Consider the following 25326-nt stretch of genomic DNA (forward strand, 5'->3'; position numbering starts at 1 on the left):
CCATTGAAGTCAAGTTTAGTCTTGCTATTCTTTCACACTAATCAGAAATTCTCAGGCAGCTTCTTCCACTCAAAAGCTTCAAAGGTACATGTATAATATTACACACAAAAATTGGTGGTTGTTCTTCATTGTGGTATTGAGTTTGTGTACCCCAACCCCATGAAACCCCATAGGAATGGTGCTGCGATTATGAAAACATGTGGTAGTACGGAACCCCCAAGCCGATTTAGGAGGATGAGGCAATCCCTAATGTCCATAAGAAATACCATGGCACTAATGCACGTTAAGTGTTTGATATAATGCCTCAATGGCATTCCTTGTCCCCATTGGAGCCCGAGTCTCCGGGATTAATAGACTAGTGTTATGAAGTCATACACCATGCTAAAATCTTAAGTGTGGGGTGGTTAGCGGGTAGCCCATGTATTTTTCTTTGATTCTAATATTAAGGAAATTCGAGGTGAAGTCTGAGTAACCTCGGGAAGTCGGGAAAAATTATTTGTGTAGTGTGTAATGTAGTTTTATCTGACTACTACTTATTTGTGTAGGAACAACGATGCCTCCCAGAAAAGACACCGGAAAAGCCAAGGCTACTTCCACTGTGCTGGCTAAAGTAAAGGCGACCTCAGCACCTCCCCCATAGAAGAGAAAATGGGGAGGGGGGAGGGGGAGCTACATCCAATCTAAGTGGAGTACAAGTTGTGGCAGCTATGCGTCAACAACCACAAGGCCAAAGGGAGTTTGGAATCAACAGCATACCACCGCACACTAAGGATTTGTACAGGCGTTGTAGGCCTAAACATGTACACCCGGAAGCAGCTATCAATGAACGCAGCTTGAAAGCAAAGTATCAGGAAATTTGGAGGGGAATTCAGGATATGGGGTTGACCTATGTATTCAAGAACACAGGGAACATTAATCTCAACTTAGTCCTAGAATTTTATGCAGGGTTTGATCCGAAGAGTACTGAACAACTGGTGCCGATTCGTGGACGATTGATTAGATTTCTCACCCACGACCATATGTAAATTTTTGGGTGCTCCGGATGTTCCTGTGGAGCCATTAGACCACTTCATTCGCCGGCCTACATACAGAGAGTTGAGACACATGCTTTGTGGTGCCGATTCTACGGCAGAATGGGTCCGGGATAAGATAACTAATCGGCACAAGAGGTTTCCCAAAAAGAAGATGAGGGCGGATGCTCAAGTGTGGCTTAAACTGATAAATGCACGGCTCCTACCATGCAATCATGACACACTCATTAGCCGTGAGAGGACCTGTGTACTCTACTTCCTCATGATGGGTCAAAGGGTAAATGTGGGTCATCTGATCCGCTACCAGATATCTATAGTCAGAACGAGTAAAAAGATCGATCGAATGCCATTTGCCAATTTTCTAACTCAGTACTTAAGGCACGAGGAGGTTGAGGAGGAGCCAGAGTTTGAACACACCATTGATCAGCCCCTACGACAAATGGACATCACTAGCCTCCGAGCGCAATGCTCAGGATGATAGTTTTATGGCCCATCTCTATGGGATGGTGGATTTGCATCTAAGGATAGGCGGTCGACAGGCCACATCTGAGGAGAGGACTGAATTGGAGCACCGGTACCCGCTCAATGCTCATGCCCAGCAGCTGGTTGGGTTAGGAGATGGATACAGACTACCCAATGATGAGGATATCAACACACCGGAGTAGTCTGAAGCTGAGCCAGAGCAGTCAGATGGTGAGGGAGATGATGATGAGGAGGAGGACAAACATGATGAGGAGTGGAGAGCTTCAGAGGATTAAGAGGTTTCTTGATCAGGGAGTTTCTTCACACCCTACTAATTTTTTGTGTTTTGTCATTTTGTGCATGCACTGAGGACATTGCAGGATCTAAGTGTGGGGTGGGGGCTTGTACATGGTTAATTTTAGTCATTTAGTTATTTAATGTGAATTGTGTTAGTATGTGTTTTTAGTAGTTTAGTAATTGATTTGGCTAAAGAAAAAGAAAAAAAAAATTCTTTAAATTGAGTTGGACTCATCCCGACGATGGATCTCCCAAGCGGTTTTCTTGAGGGAAGTAAGTCAAAAGAAAATACCAAAAAGTTTTTTTTTGTTGTGTGCAGGTAGTGTAGTAATTACCCCTTGGTTTTTCTTTGGGCCTCGGTGAACTGTTTTGAAAAAGTAAGAGCTGCTTGAATCGAAAAAGGAAAAAAAAAAAGAGAGAAGAAGAGAATATTCGTTGAAAAGTTGTGACTCTTAATGTAATTATGCTTAAAGAAATATGGGGTAATATAAATTGAAGTGAAGGTGGAATGTTTGGTTTGGCACAAGTATGGGATGTGTGTTAAAGTATATGTATTAAAGTGCTTAGGGAGGTGTAGTCACTCATATCCAAATATATCATACCCGACCCGCAGCCTACATTACAACCAATTAAAGTCCTACTTGATCTTAGATTGAATGAACTCGATTTGTAGAGTATTACACTACGGGCAAGCCTATGGTGCATCATTTGTAGCATATGAATGTTATTTATGAGAGCAAGTGAATTTTGTCTCTCTTGAGTTCCTATGTTCTTAAAAATTCATTGTGTGTGGAACTAAGCTCTTTGTTTGGGTGAGTGCACATAACTCATAAAGGGAAGGTAATGTTGTTGATATCCATGTCAGAGTAAGTAAGTGAATTGTGAATAAGGCCTGGTATTTGTGAGTCGAATCTTAAGGCGAAGATGTCACACTTGTGTGATTAAACTATTTTAAAAACTCTTGGTATAATGAGTTAGGAGAATTGCTTTAAAAGGTCGTATCTATAAGTGTAGTTTGATTGCTCGAAGACAAGCAATGTTTAAGTGTGGGGTATTGATGTGTGGCTATAATTCCATAGTTTTGTACATTATGTGCCTTGCATTTTACATGCTTTAATGATGAATTATACTTTATTTCCGCATAATGGAGTCTATTTTATGTGTAGGTGAATTGCAGATGAAAGTAGAGCAAAACGGATACTTAAACGTCAAAGGTGTGCTCGAGAACAGTGAAAAAGAGAGACCTGGTGAGGCCAGCCAAAGGCCAGGCTGGACCAGGCTTTAGCCTGGCGAGGCCAGCCTAAGGCCAGATTGGACCAGGCTTTAGCCTGACGAGGCCAGCGAAATTCCAGGCGTTAGGCTGGCGACGCCAGACCTGAGGCCAGGTCCAATCCGAGTTTTGAAAACTTAATTCATTCCGGGTTTGACTAAGACTCGCCACACACGTTTAGGGTTTCTTCTACACTTATAAATAGACCTAAAACACCACTTGGAAGGACGTTTTTTTGGCAGCTAGAGGCATGAAGAGATTGTGGAATCACTCCTTGGAGTTAGAATCATCATTTTTACATCTTTTCATCTTTACTCTCTATTTTAATTATGCAAAATATTTGGGATATTGTTATTATGAGTATGAGTAGATAAATTCCTAATCTAGGGTTTTGATGGAACCTATTGAAGGATGAGTTTCTTGTTATGTTAATATAGATTTGCCGTAGTATTTTCTCTATTTGTTCAACTGTATTATTCTTGTGGTTGATTAAAGGGCCTTCAATTAGCTGTGCCTATTTAGTATGTATTACTCGGGAGAGAGTGCATATTTAGACAGTTGTTGAATAACATCACTCCTAAACGTATATGAGGGATCAATACAGAGGTTTAAAGGTGGGTTTAGGGATAACGAAACCTTGGTTCGATCTGAGTGAGCTATGCTTAATGCTAGCTAGCATAATACGGGAGAATATGTCTAGTAATTGTGGTAATTACTCGGGAGAGAGTTACGACAGTTAGAGTGCTCATGATCGGTAGAGAATACTTAGGCAAACTTGTAGAAAACGTTGCGGAAAAGATTCCGACAATAGGTGAAATCACAACCTTAGGTCATTCCAATTCTTATTTACAACCCGTTCGTAGTTAATTGTTAATTATTACATTTTAATTACGTAATATTTAGTTAGTAAAAACCAATCTGTTACTTAAATCCTTCTGATGATTGATTGTGTGAATTTGTGCGAGTCTAGTAGCTGTATTTGATAGGTTAATTCCTTGTGGGATTTGACTCCAGACTTATTAGCCGGAATATATTTGCAACGACCGCTTAGTCCTTTTTATAAGGCATAGTTGGGCGTGATCAGTAGCCAACTACCTCTGATGGCTGGTGACCGAGGAAGACCAGGCAAAAATGAACAAAGTGGACGTGCCGCGTCTTTTCAATGAGGATCATCAGGTGTTGAACCGGGTAAGGTATCATTATCTTGTCTAGTATTTTACTTAGGTTTTGATATTTCTCATGACCTTCATTGTTTTGCAGGCCTCGGTACTTCACCATGAGATCTTCCTCCGGTACTTCACCACGTGACCAATCAGCTCGAGCTCGAGCTCAAGGAGCATGATCGAAAGAAGGATATGTACAAGCTCCTTATCGAGCAACAAGACAGGACCGTCAAGGACCTTCAGGAAAAGCTGGATAGGGCTCAGAAGGAAGCATCGTCCCTGAGACGGGAATATGCCGACTTGGTCAAAAACGTAAACGTCTTTGAAGTTTGAAACGAGGAACTAGTCGTAGTGTCTAACGACAAAACCTCGCAGGTCCAACAGAAAATCGACCAGGTTGACCAACTCCAAAAGGAGATGAACAAGATCCAAGCCATGATCGATGGGTTGAAGAGCAAGATGGATCTGCTGGCATTGAAAAAGGAAACCACCCAAGCGAAGCTGACATCGGTAGAGGTTCAACTTCATGTGGCGAAGGAGAAAGCTGACAAGTGGGCTCAGCTGAAAGAAGATCTCCGACCACAAATGATCTCGGCTATCGCAGAACAGGAAACCCTAGGTAGAGAGCATGAGGCAATGAAGTCAAAGCTGGAGACAACCTCTGCCGATGCTGAGGATATGGTGGCCCAATACAAGGCCGATGTTGAAGCAGCCAAGGCGTGCCTAAAGACCAATGCGGAATATATGAGTTGGCTATCTCGGAGGGAGATCCTCGAAGAAATTCACACCCGAGGCTTCGGTCTGTCGGTCATTATAAAGGAAGCAATAAAGCTTGAGGCCGAGGCGAAGAAACTTTCTGACGATTCTGGCGACTAGTCGAGCCCCGGTGAAGATCAGGCATGAATGCCTTAGAACCTTTTTAGTTTTTGTCTTGTGTATATGTTTTGTTTATTTTGAGGACGTTTTTGTTGGGCTTTGTAAATACATTCCGGAATATATAAAATATCCCTTTATGCCAATTTCAAGTCTCTACTTTTTAGCATCTTTTCATTATCTTTATTCTTGCAAATATTTCTGATGCCTTAGCATAGAATCAAATATAGTAATAAGTCATTAGTTTTTCATATGTCCGAATAGAGCCCGACTTTATTTGCTTTATTTTCCAAGATACTTAAGTGATTTTAGACGATGCTTTTGCGGAGGGTAAACGTTTGCCAGGTTTTGAACTTTTATAATGGCCTTATGTTATGATTACAAGTTTTGGAGGTCTCTGAGCCATTTTTTAGGGTGGTCGCAGCCTTTCGTGTTTAGGCACTATCTAATAGGTTTTGTGCCTCCGGGATTTGATAGTCCGAGTTGCCCGAACTTATTTTGGATGACAGTCCCCGAGTACCGGTAGACCTTGGGCTCGATAGTCCCTGAATTGGGATAGCCCTTAGGCTCGATAGTCTCGAAATAGGGGTAGACCTTAGGCTCGATAGTCTCCAAATTGGGGTATCCCTTAGGCTTTATGTTTGAAAAGGCAAAAATACATAATAGTAAGGTGGAAACTTTCTTTCATTCTGTATGTAAAGTAGCTGATCGAAAGTGTGCAAAAGCTTGTATTATGGCTAAGATGGCCTACGCGGGCACGGTTCACTTGACCGTTTCGCCCTCACAATAAATCCTAACCACCGAGCCTAAGTTGTTCAAGTACAAAGTTTCATTCTTTCCTTGCTAAGAACCTTAACCCGAGGGTGATGGCCCGCAGTATTTGAGGTCAATCTTGAGAGGGCTCAGATACTGTTGATGTGCTCATTGATTCCAATTTAAAACCGATCTTCGAATCTAAGTTAGCACAATTTACTGTTGCCTCGTTAAAAACCTTGTCGGAAAATTCATTTGGGACAAAAATCAGATCAAGGGAAAAAAAGTATCTTTCTTCTTTGGCTATTGCCTGCAAGTGTTTTATAAAAACGTAAATGAGATTGTACATTAGAAGTAGTACCGCTTTAAGTGCATCACGTTCCAGTAGTTCGTAAGTTGTGTTCCATTTTCCGCTTCGAGTTTGTACGAGCCCTTACTGGTAATTCTGACGATTTGATATGGTCCTTCCCAATTGGGTCCCGACTTTCCCTCGTTTGAGTTTCGGGTATGTAGTGTTAATTTTCTTAATACCATGTACCCGATCTTGAAGTGTCGGAGGTTGGCTCTTCGGTTGTAATATCTTTCTATGCGCTATTTCTAGGCGGCCAACCGGACTAGGGTGGCCTCTCATCTTTCATCCAATAGTTCCCGGCTCGTACTCATGGCCTCACCATTTGATTCTTCAGTCGCATGTCGAAACCTGAGGATCGGTTCTCCCACTTCGATCGGTATTAATGTTTCGGCTCCGTAGACCAATGAAAACGGGGTGGACCTAGTTCTAAACTTCAAAGTTGTACGGTATGCCCACAAGACTTCGGGCATAATTTCCTTCCATTTCCCTCTAGCATCGGTCAACCTCTTTTTCAAGTTTTGGAGTATGATCTTGTTTGTAGATTATGCTTGTCCATTCCCACTAGGGTTATTGGGTGTGAATAGTATCTTTTTAATCTTGTGGTCTTCAAAAAACTTGTTTACCTTGCTGCCAATGAATTGGTTCCCATTATCACACACAATCTCGGTTGGTATCCCGAACCAGCATATTATGTGGTCCCAAATGAAGTCAACAACTTCTTTTTCCCGGACTTTCAAGAACGCTTGAGCTTCGGCCCATTTAGAAAACTAATCGGTCATAAACAGTATGAATTGCGCCTTACCAGCTGCCACGGCACGGGACCGATAATGTCCATTCCCTATTTCATGAACGGCCAGGGGGACAAGACTGAACGGAGTAGCTCTCCGGGTTGATGGACCATCGGTGCGTGTCTTTGACAACCATCACATCTTTGTACAAAATCTTTTGCATCTTTCTCCATGTCAATCCAGTAATAGCCATCCCTTATTATCTTCTGAATCAAACATTCCGCCCCCGAATAGTTTCCACAGTTATCTTTGTGAACTTCTCTCAAGACATATTCTGTATCTCTCGTCCTTAAGCATATGGCGGGCGGGCCGTCGATTGTTATTTTGAACAGAGTCCCTTCTGACAGGCTGAACCTAGCCGCCTTCGTGCGTAGAGCTCTCAATTCTTTATGATTCGAGGGAAACTTCCTAGTCTTAAAATAGTCTATGTATTTGTTTCTCCAATCCCAAGTTAAACTTGTTGAGTTTATTTCGGCATGACCTTCTTACACCACCGATTTCATGAGTTGTACGACTGTTCCTGAGCTGAATTCATCATCATCAACCAATGACCCCAAGTTATCTAGAGCATCAGCCTCGCTATTTTGATCTCGGGGAGCGTGTTGTAGGTTCCATTCCTTGAATTGATATAGCGTTACCTGCAATTTGTCTAAATACCTTCACATTTATTCCTCTTTTACTTCGAACGTCTCATTGACTTGATTTACCACAAGGAAGGAATCGCACTTAACTTCGACCACCTCGACCCCAAGGCTTTTAGCCAATTCGAGACCTGCAATCATGGACTCATAATCGACCTCATTATTAGTCAATTGCACAGTTCTAATAGACTGCCTAACTACGTTACCCGTTGGCGGCTTCAACATGATGTCGAGTCCGAACCCCTTAGCATTCCACGCACCGTCCGTAAAGAGGGTCCAAATTCTTGAGGAAGTCCTCGAAGTTAACAACAATTCCTTTTCGACTTCAGGTATTAAGGCCAACATAAAGTCAGCCACGAAGTCAGCCAAAATTTGTGATTTAATGGCGGTTCAGGGTCGATATTCAATATCGTACCCGCTAATTTCTACGGCCCATTTGGCCAACCGGCCTGAGAGGTCGGGTTTGTAGATAATGTTCCTTAGTTGGTAAGATGTTACGACACATATGGGGTGGCATTGAAAATACGGTTTTAACTTTCTGGAGGCGCTTAACAAAGCGAGTGCCAATTTTTCCAGGTGAGGATACCTTGTTTTGGCCTCGCCTAGTAGTTCTACTAACATAGTAAATACGAAATTGTGTACCATCCAATTCACGGACTATGACTCCACTTATCGCTACCTCGAATACCGCCAAGTAAAGGTACAACTGCTTGTCTGACATCGGAGAATGGAGCAAGGGTGGACTCAAAAGGTACCGTTCGAGTTCTTCAAAAGCTTGTTGGCACTTCGTGGTCCAAGTAAAGTTATTCTTCTTCTTCAATAATGAGAAGAACAAACGGTTTTTGTCTGAGGACCTCAATATGAACCGGACCAGGGCGGTTATGCGCCTGGTTAGCCTCTGAATGGCCTTGACACTGTCCACTACGGTGATGTCTTCTGTAGCTTAGATTTTATCAGGATTGATCTCAATCCCTCGGTTGGACACCATGAATCCAAGGAAATTTCTAGATCCGACCCCGAATGCACATTTTTCTGAGTTCAGCTTCATATTTTATCTCTTCAATATGTCAAAGGTTTCCTGCAAATGTTTCAAATGGCCCTCTGCACGCAGGGACTTAACTAACATGTCCTCAATATAAACTTCCATTAATTTTGCTATCTGTTCTTCGAACATACGATTTACTAGGTATTGATAAGTAGCACCGACATTCTTTAGTTCGAGCTGCATTACGTTATAACAGTAGGTGCCGAATTTAGTGATAAAGGAAGTTTTTTCTTGATCTCCCGGGTCCATCCGGATTGGTTGTACCCGGAATAGGCATCAAGAAAGCTGAGTATCTCGTGCTCGGTTATCGCATCGATCATGCGATCGACGTTAGGCAAAGGAAAATAGTTCTTAGGGCACGTCTTGTTCAAGTCTTTGTAATCTACGCATATTCTTAACTTATTTCACTTTTTAGGCACAGCCAATACTTTAGCTAACCAATCCGGGTGCTTAACTTCCCGAATGGAGCCTATTTGAAGGAGTTTGGATACCTCGTCTTTGATGAATGCTTGCTTGAATTTGGACTGAGGCCTCCTCTTCTATTTAACCGGGTGGAACTTCGGATCCAAGCTCAGCTTATTAGTGGTTATCTCTGGCAGGATCCCTGGCATATCAAGATGGTACCAAGCGAAATAATCTATGTTAGCCTGGTGTAGTGTCGAGGGTACTTCCCTCATGTTGTGAACCCAAGACCTTCCGAATAAGGCATTATACCTCATGTCTCCCTCGATCACGTACAATTTGGTGTCCTGAATTGTCCCAGCGGTATTTACTTGCAAGGTTATTTCTCCTTTGGTAGTTTCGCATGCCATGTTGAATACGTTTAAATCCTGAACTACTGACACTATTTTGGTCTTGTAGACCCAACTAATCTACGACCCTCGATCTGATGATGTTGGCCGAGCTACTTGGATCAATCAACACATGCTTAACTCGATATTTATTTATAAGTACAAATATTACAAGTGCATCATTATGCGGTTGTACGATTCCCCCGGCGTCCTCATCATTGAATGAAATGGTTCCCTACGGGATATAATCTCGGGTTCATTTTTCCCTTGTGATGGACACCTTAGTGCGAATTAGCATTGGTCCCTGGGGGACATCGACTCCTCCAATGATCATGTTGATGACGTGATGAGGTTTTTCTTGTTCGTTCTGTTTGTTGGAGTCCCTATTCTTGAAGTGATGTTTGGCTCGATCACTCAGAAATTCCCGGAGATGCCCGTTATTAAATAATCGGGTCACTTTTTCTCTTAATTATCGGTAGTCCTCGATCCTGTGGCCATAAGTGCCATAATACTTACAAATCAGGCTAGGATCTCTCTAGGTAGGGTCGGACTGCAATGGTCGGTGCCACTTGGTATCGTTGATGTGCCCGATGGCAGCAACGATGCTGGAAGTATCGATGGTGAAGTCATATTCCAATAACTTTGGTGCCTCCCTGGCCCCGAGTGGCCTATCGAAACTATTTTTGCTCAGGAGTCCCCGACTACTGTGGCCTCAATCGTTCCTTTTCTCGTTTCTTGTAGGGTTACGCCCATATCCGTTACTCCTTCGATCTCCGCTATTGGGTTTATACAGGTCTCTGTTCGGTCTTGGTTCATGGTCGACGACTCTCTTACACCTGTCATTAGTTCTGATAGGATAAACGGACCCGGAGGGGGACCCGCGATGATCGTCCTCGACTCTGATTTTTAACTGGTACTTTGTACATATAATGTCATACTTTGGCCATGGGCCACATTGCAAAATAATTGCAAATACTGACTAAATATCAATAAAAAGTTGGGCCGACAAGGCCGTCTTAACTACCACAGCTGACAATCCAACAAAATGTACATAAAAGGCCTACAAGCCCAACTTACTGCATTAACTGACAGGATATGTGTATAAGCCTCTACTGATGGATATACTATGATCGGAACAAGGCTCGGACCTACTCATAACATATAAATATATATACACACACACACACAAAGATGTACGTAAAGCTCTAGACCCGGTAACTCTGAAGGGTATGTAGCTTACCGATCAAGCTGAACTTGGGCAACACCTAATAAGGAGTTCTACCAGTCTGTCTGTCTAAACCTGCACGCATGAAATGCATCGCCCCCAGAAAAGGGACGTTAGTAAGAAATAATGTACTGAGTATGTAAGGCACTATACTAAAAGCTGAAACTGAACTGATAATATAATAACTGAAAGAAATTGGGAGTCAGTGATAATATGAAGATATGCTTACCTGCTGATACTGACTCAACTCTCTCCATATAGTAAGTAAAATAGCTATCCGGCCTTATAAGGCTCGGTATGTATATAACTGCTCTGCCGTAGTAGGCTCGCACATAGGCGCTCGGCCATACTAGGCTCTATATCTCGGCCAATGGGGCTCGCTCATAGGTGCTCGGCCACACTAGGCTCGGTATATAACTTACCATCTGATCAGCAATTGCCCAATAGGGGCCTGCCCATCGATTATAGCTCAATGGTATTGAAAATACTATAATACTGTATATATAGACTTTATTCTCTCTTCACTGGAAAAAGGAAATACTCAATTGAATATGAAGTTTCGATAAGGAGAATATTGTAACTTACAAGAAAAGGAAAATATACGTAAATTTTGGGACATGAATTATTTTTTTTATACCTCGTTATCAAACTTGTGTAATTACGAGATTATGCATAATGAAGAAAGGGCTTAGCCTTAACATACTTGGAGTAGGAAAAATCCGTATGATATTCTTGGAAAAGATTGCACCGTACTCCCTTAGATTGCATCTTTCGCATAATCGGATCTTGTATGAATTTTCCGAAGCAATTTCACGTTTCCATCTCTTGCATTCTTGGTCACTACTTGATTCGGTCTTGATTACAAGATATCATATTTTGGCTTGGAAGAATCATTTATCCTTGGAGTGCTTTTTGATGCATAACTCACGCATCCAACTCTCAAGATTGGAAAATATACTTATTCTCAATAGTTTGTCCAGCAAGATGAGTCCAATATTCAAGTTTGGTTCATTTTATGCTACCACCTACTTAATCACTTGATTAAATGGCTATTTTCTGCCAAGATGTTGACATCCCACGTAGAAGTGTTGTCCCCCTAATATTTATCCAAATCTTTCTTAGAATTAGCATATCACGTTGGACCTTGTAGTATTCTAGAGAATCTTCACGTTGGACATTATTACTTCTCTTTTAATGAAGTAGGAATAATGTTTTGCTTAGTCTTAGAAAAGTCACATACCTTACTAATAGATAGACCAAGCATTCTTACGTGTAACCAATATATCCCTTTTGTCTTATGACTCATTTTGTGTATTTTACCACCTTTTCACTCAAATGCAAGAGTCATCATATGTATCTCGAAGTGGTTTCCACATTTTGGATCATTAATCTTATCCAAAGACTTTAATTAATCCATCACTAATTATTAATTAACTAGGTAATGTCCCATTACCCAATAATTAACCAATTACCCACATAATTAAGAATTATTTTCACTTACTTAAAAAGATACTCACTTTTCACATACCTTATACATCTTACTATCATGGCCATGTGGTACCTTATATGGCACTAGTTTATAAGTAGCGAGTATTTTAGCTCGGCCCGTATTTTATCTCATCATGTCAAACCTGGACGAAACTCACTTCCTTCGATTCGATTACCCTCTCACCTTCACGAATTTACTTATCACTTGTTTGAAGTAGCGTACTACTTATAATCCTAAAATAATCTCATTCCCGAACTTACGTCGATTAACTTACGACAAATCTTTAACGTACGAAAATGCGGGATATAACATCATTCCCCCCTTTGGAACATTCGTCCTCGAATGTTGACTTATGCACTTATCATTCTCATAACCCATAGCTCTTGCGAATACTTTAGTACTCCCCTTTCCATCTAGGCAACTGTTTTGTGAATAAATCCAAAGGCCAGGGCATTCTCACCTGTAGGTCTCTTTCTCATACCACAACCTGTGGTTAGGATTCTTCCAATCTCGTAACTCTTGCTACCTTCTGTCATGCAGCCTGTACGAATTTTTCCTTATATGTGCGCCTATGCGACTCTTTCCTACAACTATTAGCCAATCTCTAGGCCTTACTTTGTAAATATATACAGAGCTTGACAAGATGTACCTATGGGCATCTATAAGTTTACTGAAGTTCTTCGCTCAGTACATTGTTTAACTTATGAATATCGCTATACCTTATTTCATAGACCTAGTTATTCATCTGTATGACTTTACTGCATCAAGGTAGGTCATATTATATTGTAACTCTTACTTTGATTTATTGTAACGCTTCTTAATACTGTTCATCTTAAGACTAATGGCCTAATCTCATCTCATACTTTGTAATTTGTATTCATCCATTGTTGATTCACCTTAATGTTGATCTGCAATCTACCACTTGAAGACTTGAAACTTCTTACGTAATACATTAGCGCTAGGGCCCATGTCTTATCGGGGAATATCTAAAATGATTAGACTGATCCACCTAGGGCGATGCCATACTTCCATAACCGTATTTTATAGCATCCCAATGTGACTCACCTTACATGGGTATTTTAATCCTGTACAATTCATGAAATCCTCTTCAAGTCATTACTCAATCGAAGGCCCAAACGTCATCCATTATCTATCACAATTACACCCTTATTCTATTAACAGGGCAGCATTCCATCTCTTCTAAACACTATTAGTATTACACTCCTTTGAGTTCATTTTGGCTATACTGAACTTTCTATAACTTAGAGAAACCATAAACTCTTTTGTTTTCATGGGCTTAATCCCGAAGACTTATCCATTTTCGTCACCTTCTCACTTGCCCTTTTAATATCCTTACTCTTGTCTTTCTAAAACCTTGTTGCTCTACCATACTTTATCATGCGATTTACACATATCCATTTACAACTCGATACCTTCCTTCAACTTGCTTGCACCATAGATTTCCTTGTGTCATTCTGGAACATCAACCGAAACATCGCATCGTTTCTAACTCTTCTTTACTCTTTTAATTAGATTTCTCGATACCTAGAAGCCATAGGTTGGATGATATGCCACTGACTATGCCGCTATCATTCCTAAATACTGAATCCCACCACTTCTAGCCTTCTATCTGAAGTTATAGATTATTCACAACCTTTTGCACCTGAGTATCTTGTACGTTGTTCACCTTTACCTTACTTACCTTAAAATCTCGCATCACATCATCTATTTCTTTCATGACCTCCCTTCCATATAGGTATGATTCACATCCACAACTTGAAGCCCTATTGTAATACTTGCACCTTTAGTGCATACACAATCCGGTGGGAGCTTCATACTGACTTCTTATGAGGTTGGTACTCCTTCTAACTGGCTTTATCGTAAAGCCGTTATAGAATATGGTTGTTGTACTATCTCTCTTGTGCCTCTGGTATTAGAGTAAGTCTGTAATGTTCTTGATCATGATTTCTATAATTTTCTGGGTTTAATAATCAGACTCCTGATTCATTTGGTTGATGTAACACTCTAGTTTCCTCTTCCTTCTAATCAGTCTTCATGTAAGCTTGAGCTATCTTCCGATCTGCGGCTCCTGGTATTAGTTATTACTTTAGGCTTCCATGCGTGCTATAGAATATCCATGATACAATCTTCTAACAGTTCAATCTTTTGTTCATACCTTGGGCTCAATTCTTTTTTTTTAAACTTATACTGGAGTCTTCTACGGCTGTATGATTGTCAACATATATGCCTCATGGATAATACTCTAAAATCTTAGGTACATTCATTGTGTAATTATCTCTGGATCATTGATCGAATAATTCCTTTCATTCCTTCTCAACTTTCTTTAAATGCAAGCAATTGCTTTTCCTGGTCATTCTGCCTCCTTGTTGTGGGCATACTTAGCTTATTTTAGTGCCCACACATATTGGAATTCCATACAACCCATATGATCTTGAATATCACCTTTTGATTATAATATATATATATTTTTTTCTTCTTCCCGTTCATTAGCCACGATAGGTGCCACCTGCTGATGGAGTGCATACAATGTTGTTGTGAGACTGTTGTTACATGACCATTTCCTATTTAGGTGATTGTGCTTGGTTAAAGCCTTCTTCCTTATTTCCTCCGCTAGTCTTTCATTGTAGTAATTAGGGAGGACCCTCTGATTCTTGCAAGGCTGTGAGCTTATTACATCGTATACGTTACAGAATTTTTGATGTTCGTACTCACATATAAAATTCCTTAGTTACTTACCTCCATACTTATATGCTTGTACGGTTGCTCCCGAACTGAAGTTTTGACTATCTTCCCTTAACACTCATACAATATCTTTAACTACCCCAACTCCTATCCCAATATTTCTCAAGGTCAAGATGTTATATCTGCGAGACGGAATTTCCCATGTTGGGGTTCACTTTATTTATCTTGCACGATCTATTGATTTGTCTGTAACCTCCTGTCTAGCATAACTAGACTCTTCCTGAATCAACTGCTAATTACTCGTTGGCCCATTCTCATATTAATATTCCACGCAATCTTTCTTGGATTATTTCCTTTGTCTTAACTTACCTTTCGCACAGGCTCCTTATCTATCAATAACATCCCAGGAAGGAACCCTTACTTCTTTTCCTTGACGTCGTGTTTGCATAATATTCTGGAATCGTAACATATTTGTAGGATTTGAATAAGTTCAATCTCATCCCTTTCTCATTTTTATCGCATTCTTCCATTACCATTCCATAATTATTAGAACCACTTAATTCCGACTTAATGCCACATCACTCCATATTCCCTCATTTAGGGGAGTACTAAGAGTTGGGCACACGACGATCTACCTATAGATGTTTTACCTTTTCATCTTTGGCATCTTTTCAAATCATCGATGACACTTATTCCCCTTGCGGTAATCCTTCTATACCAAGGATAAAACAAATTCCTTACTCGCGAGGGTGACACTTAGTATAACTGGCACACACAGTCCCTTAAGCTTAACTTTACTAACCTTGCTTGCTTTAGGGAAGCGTCTTCCTGAATGACCATTCTCTAAATTTCTCATGAATCTTCTTCTGTTGTCCACTCTATTATCGCCGGAATGAAATCTGAAATTCACATGATGCTGACTATTATCCAATCACTCAGTCCTTAATTTATGTTTAGTTTATCTTGTTCACCAGCCCATACTGATTTCTATTATTGTGGAGTCTAACCTTTCCTTCCGGTAGTCGCGTTGGAGTTACGAACTTATTTTTTGAAATGAGGATATGACTTTACTCTGTAATATTGTCATCTTTTTGATCCACCATTGTCATCCATGTATCATATCTTACTCATAATGCTTCTTAACTCTTTTCTTATTTCCCGCTAACATTTATGTCTGTCACTTTATTCTGAAAACTCGAACAAGACATTCTTATGCTTTTAGCTCCCCTTGCTCCATTCAGTGGCTCTTGGGGTTGCTTAACGTTCTTGTTCTACTAGGGATGCGAGCCACACTAAGGTAATATTTATCCCTTCCGGGCTTTCCGTACCACATCTAATTGTAATATTCTAGAGTGCACCATCTGGGTGCCTCTCAAGGAGATCTATTAGCACCTTTGTAATATCCTTCAGAAATGCCAACTAACACAAACAATCCATTTACCATTTTGGGTTACTCTAACCCCAGCCGGATCCTAATATCCTGTCCTTTTCTTAAACTACACATGTTAGCCCCCAATAAGGTATAACTAAGATGGGTGTGGCCAATTCTACACACGTCTGTTACTGTTGAAGGTAAAGTCACAATGATTATACTTTTCTGTCGGAATTGAAAATACCAGTAATCTTCATTAACTGGGTACCTCGTACCCTTCTCATCTTGATCCTTTTACTTGTTGAAGCTTGTATCTATCTTCTGAACCTCTCATTGCCTTTCACCATAGAGGTGGATAGATATTCTTGCCTTAAGAATCCTTATCAAGAAGCTTACACGTAAGGTACACACATGTTCTGCTGAAGACCTCACATTTATCCATCATATGAATGATGCAAACTCGAGTTTCTCTATCTCAACTCTTCCACAGCTATATCTCTACCAACCATATTTCTGGATGTAGGTATCGTCTTATTACGAATAAAATAGAATTTAGGAGTCTGAATTCTTACAAGTGAGCTCTACCATACGATATAGAGTAAGAAGAAAGACTGACAATCCTAATTTCCCTGTAGCCTCCTACTTATAAGTGTGGTGCACAACACACCCATAAATAAGGCTCTACTAGACATGGCTGGTAGACTCCCTAGGACAGAACTGCTCTGATACCACTTTTATCATGCCCCGAACCTGGGGGCCAGACCGGCACTTGGTGCCTCACCTATCTTGGGAAAAGGAAATACTCAATTAAATATGAAGTCCCGATAAGGTGAATATTGTAACTTACAAGACTAGGAAAATATACGTAAATTCCGGGACATGAATGTTTTTCTTTATACCTCGTTATCAAACTTGTGTAATTACGAGATCATGCAAAATGAAGAAAGGGCTTAGCCTTAACATACCTGGAGTAGGGTAAAATCCATATGATATTCTTGGAAAAGGTTGCACCGTACTCCCTTAGAATTGCATCTTTCGAATAATCGGATCTTGTATGAATTTTTCGAAGCAATTTCACGTTTTCATCTCTTGCGTACTTGGTCACTAATGGATTCGGTCTTGATTACAAGATATCATATTTTGGCTTGGAAGAATCATTAATCCTTGGAGTGCTTTTTGATGCATAACTCACGCATCCAAATCTCAATATTGGAAAATATACTTATTCCCAATAGTTAGTCCAGCAAGATGAGTCCAATATTCAATTTTGGTTCATTTTATGCCACCACCTACTTAAGCACTTGATTAAATGACAACTTTCTGCCAAGATTTTGACATCCCACGTGGAAGTGTTGTCCCTCTAATATTTATCCAAATCTTTCTTAGAATTAGCATATCACGTTGGACCTTCTAGTATTCCAGAGAATCTTCACGTTGGACATTATCACTTCTCTTTTAATGAAGTAGGAATACTGTTTTGCTTAGTCTTAGAAAAGTCATATACCTTACTAATAGATAGACCAAGCATTCTTACGTGGAACCAATATATCCCTTTTGTCTTATGACTCATTTTGTGTATTTTTACACCTTTTCACTCAAATGCAAGAGTCATCATATGTATCTCTATGTGGCTGCCTTATTTTGGATCATTAATCTTATCCAAAGACTTTAATTAATCCACCACTAATTATTAATTAACTAGGTAATGTCCCATTACCCAATAATTAATCAATTACCCACATAATTAAGAATTATTTCCACTTACTTAAAATGCTAGTCACTTTTCACATACCTTATACACCTTACTAGCATGGCCATGTGGTACCTTATATGGAACTAGTTCATAAATACCTAGTATTTTAGCTCGGGCCATATTTTATCTCAACATGTCAAACTTCAACGAAACTCACTTCCTTCGATTCGCTTACCCTCTCACCTTCACGAATTTACTTATCACTTGTTTGAACTAGCGTACTATTTATAATCCCAAAATAATCTCATTCCCGAGCTTACGTCGATTAACTTGAGGAAATTTTAACGTACGAAAATGCGAATATAACACCAATGATCTACAACCAGAGGCAAGTCCATCCATTCCATTTGAAATCTCGATAAGAACTCCCTGAGAATCTCATTTTCTCTTTGTTTTACCTTGAAAATATTTGATGTTCTAGTCTCAACCTTGATGACCCCGGCATGCATTTTCACAAAGGCATCTGCAAGCATAGCAAACGAATCAATATAATTTAGGGGTAGGTTGTGATACAATATCATTGCTCCTTTTGATAGGGTTTCTCTTAACGTTTTTAGCAACACCGACTCGATTTCATCATCTTCTAAGTCGTTTCCCTTGATGGCACATGTGTACGAGGTCACGATCTGTGGTTCCAATATACTTCAGAATATCGAGCATATAGAATTTCATCGGGATCCATGGATAAATTTCTTGGAGTCCAGGACTTTCAATATCGGGGGCGCTCCTGGGATTTGATCGACTCTAGAGTTATAGGTCTTCACTTTTTTGTCATTGGACTCAATTTTCTTCTTCTCTGATTACACCCTCTTAGTCAGTTCCTCAAGCATTTATATTATTTAAAGGTTGGTCCCGAGGTCAGCTTCACCCGGCCTTTCTGTGGCTTGCATATTTCTTCGAGTGTTTTTTCGGAATGGTTCGGGCTCAACTCTGCTTGGGGTGCGACTTTGATTCTACAGGTGTACTATCGCTGCCTGTTGGGTCTGTAACATTTCGAAGATCACTTGCAGATTGATCCCGTCGCCTTCACCTTCAGGCATACCCCGAGTCGTTGGATGGGCTACTCCATGAACGTTGTTCTCAGGGTCAGTCGGCAGGTTGGCATCGATGGCCACATGTGAGTTGGCGTCGACTGGGTCTGCAAATGGGACGCCATTGGGATCAGCAAAGGGAACCTCATTGCTAGGCACTATATTGTTGTTTTCTCCGTGATGGCCAAATTCAGCATCAACGTTCAAGTGAGCAGACTGAGAGTTTGACATTTTCAGGTTGACCTGAAATTAAAATATCAAAGAACAAGCGTAAAACAAAGTGTGTTATGGAAATTTATATCAAATTACCACTTTTACGCTTAGCCTCACGGTGGCCACCATACTGTTTACTCTTAAAATTGATAACAATTGAATTTATACTTGGGTTTAAGGATATGTGGATTAATCCAATACAAGTAATCAATAATGTTAGATAAACAAATGAATGATGGAATAAATAGCCAAACCAACAGTAGTATTAAATCCTGGCTCGGTTGTGGGCTTAACAATTAATCTGCCTTCGACTTATAGCCAAAATATATATATGAAAAACTATGAACAAGAACCGAACCTTTGAATGGCTTAGAAACAGAGGAAACACGTTTATATTGCCTTGATATGCGTATTACAGTGTGTTTATTGAATATTAAACTTCCACTTTATATAGTAGGTGAGTTTTAACCAAAGTACAATTCTAAGAAAGGTAAAAATCTTCCTTTTCACTAATCACTGATCTGCTGCTGATACGGGTCGAGATCCACGTCGTGATATCCGGTTGGGAACGGATATCACGACCTTTTGTTAATCGTGCGTAGACATTTGGAAATGCTTTTTGAGGTCTTGGAACTCGTACCGGATCCGGGGGGCGTGCTCTCAATGGCTCCGAGGGTAGGTGTTTTATTCGGGCCTTGATACGAGAGGCTCCAAACTTCGACTTCAATTCCTTGTAGTTACGTCCTTGCTTTGTTTGCCCTACCGGGAAATCAGGGTGCTCATTAGCCTCGGCTTTACCTGTATAAAACAAAATAATTCTTTTGATGTACCTTCAGTTGTTTAGACGCATAGGCAATCACCGTACCGTCCTGTATCAACACCACAATGAGGCCAACACGCGATGCATCACAGTACACAGTATAAGACCCCGAACCCATAGGCAACACTAACACTGGGGTCGTAATCAAAGTTGTCTTGAGCGTTTGAAAGCTCTCATCACACTACTCAGTTCGCCTGAACGGCGCACCCTTCCGGGTCAATCTGATCATAGGTGCAACAATAGATGAGAAAACCTCTACGAAACGACAGTAATACCCTACCAAGCCAAGGAAACTCCGGATCTCAGTAGTTGAAGACAGTCTGCACAGCCAACTCTGCACTACTTCAATCTTCTTCAGGTTTACCTTAATCCGACATGACCCAAAAATTCCACCGAATTAAGCCAGAATTCACACTTTGAAAATTTTGTGTACAACTTCTTTTCTCTCAAGGTCTGAAGCACGGTCCTCAAGTGCTGCTCATGATCCTCCTGGCTCTGGGAGTACACTAAGATGTTGTCAAAAACAAAATGAGAATGAGTTAAGATAGGGCTGGAATACACTGTTCATCAAGTGCATGAATGCTGCTGGGGCGTTAGTTAGCCCAAATGACATCACAAGGAACACATAATGACCATACCGAGTCCTGACGGTAGTTTTCGGGATATCTAGCTCCCGAATCTTCAACTGATGATAGCCTGACCGCAAATCAGTCTTTGAGAACACTCTGGCACCATTTAGCTGGTCAAATAGGTCATCAATGCATAGCAATGGATACATGTTCTTCACTGTAACCTTGTTCAACTGGCGATAATCAATACACATGCGCATATAACCATCCTTCTTCTTTACAAACAAGATCGGAGCACCTCAAGGCGATACACTAGGCTGAATGAAACCCTTATCAAGGAACTCTTGCAACTGCTCCTTTAACTCCTTCAACTCTGATGGGTCCATATGATATGGTGGAATAGAAATGGTTTTAGTGCCCGACAATAAATTAATACCAAAATTGATATCCCCGCGTCAGGCGGCATGCCCGAAAAATCCATCGAAAATACAGCTGGATAATCCCTCACTACCGGAGCTGACTCAACGGTAGGAGTATCAACACTGATATCTCACACATATGCTAGATACACATCACATCCCTTTCTAACTATCCGTTGTGCCTTAAGGAAAGACATCACCCTGCTAGGAACATAATCTAAAGTACCTCTCCACTCTAACTGCGGCAAACCTGGCATAGCCAACGTCACCATCTTGGTGTGACAATCAAGGATAGCATGATAGGGCAACAAACAGTCCATGCCCAAAATAACTTCAAAATATACCATACTGTGCAACAATAGATAGTCTCTGGTCTCAAAACCACCAAGAACAACTAAACACGACCGAAACACACGATCAACAACAATGAAATCTCCTACAGGCGTGGACACACAGAAAGGGGAACTCAAAGAATCATGGTATATACCCAGATATAGACCAAAATATGATGATACATAGGAATAAGTAGAGTCTGGATCAAATAAGACGGATGCATCTCTATGACAAACCAGAACAATACCTATGATAACTGAGTTGGATGCAACCGCCTCTGTCCTAGCAGGAAGAGCATAATATCCGGCATGGCCTCCCCCTTTAGGGAGACCTCTACCTAACCGACCTCCACCCAGGCTGGATGTGTAGGTGGAGTGATAACTGGTGCGGTAACCACTGCCTGAGAAGCCTGAGGACCCTGTGGAATACGCAGAGCTTGAGTAGTCTGTGGAGGTGCACCACTTCTGAGTCTGCGGCAATCCCTCACCATATGACGAGTGTCACCACACTCAAAACAAGCTCTCCGAGGATGTGGCCACTGAGACTGACTCGGGCCTGGTCGGCTGGACTGACCGCTGAAAGCACCCCATGCAGTAGATGCACTAGATAGTGGTAGTGCATAAAGGGCAACCTGGGACTTGGGAGTGGCTGGAATACTGCTGGAAGCTGGAAGTGCTGAATGAGCAGGGCGGCTCACATAGCCCCCACCATGACAGGCTTTAACTGGGGCACGGGAACCACTATATGTGCCAGCATCTTGAGGCCTCTTGGCCTCACTCTCCTATCTCTCCTGGGACCACATACCCTCCAATAAACTAGCGATCTCCACTACCTGCAGGTATAGGATGTCCATCTCCAACCCTCGGGCCATGCTGAAACTGATACTTGGGTTTAGCCCCTGGATAAATCAACAAACTCGCTCTCTGACAATAGCAACCAAGGTTGGTGCATGCCTGAACAATTCACTGAACCGGACTTCATACTCCGATACGGTCATAGAACCCTGGCGTAACTGTCATGCCCCGAATTCGGGGAGCGCGACCAGTGCTCAACCGAGTAAACTCGGTTGAGCAAGCCTGTTAGATTTCATTCTATCCAAATTCAACCATTAATAAAGAGGAGATGTACTCCATTAATCAAACACTAATAAGATTTCATTAACAACTTCCATTTCATTCCCATTAGCAGCTTCATTCATAATTTCGAAAAATATTAGAAGTTTATAGAATTAATGAAAAACATGATTTCCAAATACCAACATCTCTAATTCAATTCCCTACATCAAATACCACCCACAACCTTTCTACGGATCCTCTAAGTAAAACATAAGAGAAATATGGAAAAGCCGAGAACAAGGACCCATCTATACCTCAACAACAAAGTACATGAGAAACAAAAGATACATGACCCCAAAAAGAAGTAGCGCTCACCAAGTTAGCTGAAGAGTGTGTACCGCTATCACTGATCAATGCCGCCTGCTATAGAACCACCTGCGACCATTAAAGATGCAGCGCCCCCGGAAAAGGGACGTTAGTACTGTCGAATAGTACTAGTATGTAAAGCTAAAAGTCCTCTTTCAAAATAGAATGACCATAAAAGAAAAGGAAAACCATAGAAACGGAAAGTCACAATAAACTATATCCAAATGTCCACTTAAAACATAATGATTTCCAAAATACGAACTTCATATACAAATTCTGGATTGGGAGATCATTTGCACCGATTTACCACCGTCTTTGTTAGCACGGAGTCCGATCATGCCTGATAGGCTAGGCCATCTCCCCACGCATAATGTGGTTTGACATGTGATACGAAAGAAAGGTATTACCAAGAGTAGTACCACCATGTGCGCAACATGGCGTCCGATCTCCACCCGATCAACTAGGCCTCCTTCCCACATATGTCGTGTGGGTTGACTTTTCCAATTCACAGCTATTACCAGTTCCATCCCAATTAAGGGGAATAATCACAATTTCACCAATATTTCAATTTCATCCCAAATAAGGGGAATAGCCACAATCCACCCCTACACCGGCACGTGTAGTCTCAGGTGTGGGTCTTATGACCCACCCTTTCTCGGTTTTGTTAATGATGCTCCAAAAAAAACATTTTTGATTTGATTTACACACAAAGGTGACATAAATACAATTGTACTCACCTCAACATCTTTTACATTGTATAAATTCTCATTAGTATTTCCAGTCACTCACAACAACACTATTTCCTTAGTTCATTTGGTCATTCATAAGATTCTTTATTCCTGGCATGGTGGCCATATTTCATATTCCACACTTTCACTTCTTTTAATTTCAAAGATCACCATCAAATATTAACATATAGAATATTTCATCAATCATATACCTCAAATTTATTAGTAATGAAAACTTTAAACACAAAAGGTTTCTTCCCAAATAATTAGGCATACAGACTAGCAATACAAGCACACATCAAAATCATAAACAATCAATACACTATTTATTCTTGCAATACTCTTTCCCAGAAATGACAATATACAATTTCAACACCAGAGTATGTAAGAACTCGAATCATAGTGGATATATTTATAAAGCAAAGCATTTGTTAAAGCAGCCACTTATGGGCATGAATTTAGTACAAAAGCTTTAGGCAATTCTATTTTCGAAATCATTTTTAAACAATTGAGTCGAGGCTTATTTCATATTTTTTATCCCATCCTCTCATTTCATTTGCACTACTAGCCATAATCATAACTTAAATTCATGGCACGTTGGCCACACACTATATACCTAATTCAATTATTTCAGTTTCAAGCATCTTTATAGATTATCAACAACAAGATATTTTCAATCAAGACTTTAGGTACACATATGAGCAATTTAGAGTCTTAAGCACTTCGAGTTTTTCTCACCCAATTGGTATACTAGTTTTAATTTAAAACATGACTCAAAGTCATAACATTTTAATACGCAAACCATACTTTGAACATATATCTTTTGACATAAGGCTCATTCGGAATAGTCAAGTTAATAGGAGATAACCTGGAATATAGAAATTAGAAATCTTGAGCCAACCATACTTGAACTTATAGGAACATTGTGGAATTCGATTCTAAGAGAGAAAGTTTAGCAAACATACCTCGCTTTGAGCTTTTCTTGAATTACTACAATGTTCTATAAATTCTAGCAATCCCAATCTATTTTGAAACATAACAAAATTGAACCATAATTAGGAAGATATTCATAGTCTCAGCTCATTTGAGCATTTTATCAAACACTAGGTGTGCAAATTTGGCTATAAGATTCTTTTACATGATTTCCTTCATTCTTCAACCCAATCTTTACTTATTTAAGCTCAACAATCTTCATACAAACCTTATTAATACATGCATGTATAAATAATACTCTCATACCAAGATTCAAACTCCTAATCAACCATCTTCTTCCCAAATTCAAAATTGATAAACTAGGGTATGGAACCTTACCTATTAGACGAAGAACTTGTGAGATTTCCTTGTTAATCTTCCAAGACTTGAGCAACAATTGATGAATAAATTATTGAGGAACACTTTTCCACTCTAGGGCACTCTCTAACCCTCAAAATATCAGATTTTTTCTCAAGAAATGACACATTGCGTCCATTTAACGAAGTAGGGTCGGGTTATAAAAACCTAAAAATAAAGCTCTGGAACAGGATATGCGGTCGTATAGGCGACCGCAGAATGGATATGCGTTCCGCATATTAGCCGCACAATTGGCCTCCAGAACTGGGGAAAAATCTGCCTCGGTTTGCGGTCAATATGCACCCCGCAAACCTGTTATGCGGTTGCATAATGAACCGCATAACAGTTCTACGGTCGCATAGTCGACCGCCGAATGGCATCAAAAACTGGCTCTTTTTTTGCCTCACTATGCCGCTATTATGCACTCCGCAGTGTGATTCTGCAGTCGCATAATG

This window comes from Nicotiana tomentosiformis, chromosome 9 (genome assembly GCF_000390325.3).
Source record: "Nicotiana tomentosiformis chromosome 9, ASM39032v3, whole genome shotgun sequence".
Classification (NCBI taxonomy): Eukaryota; Viridiplantae; Streptophyta; class Magnoliopsida; order Solanales; family Solanaceae; genus Nicotiana; species Nicotiana tomentosiformis.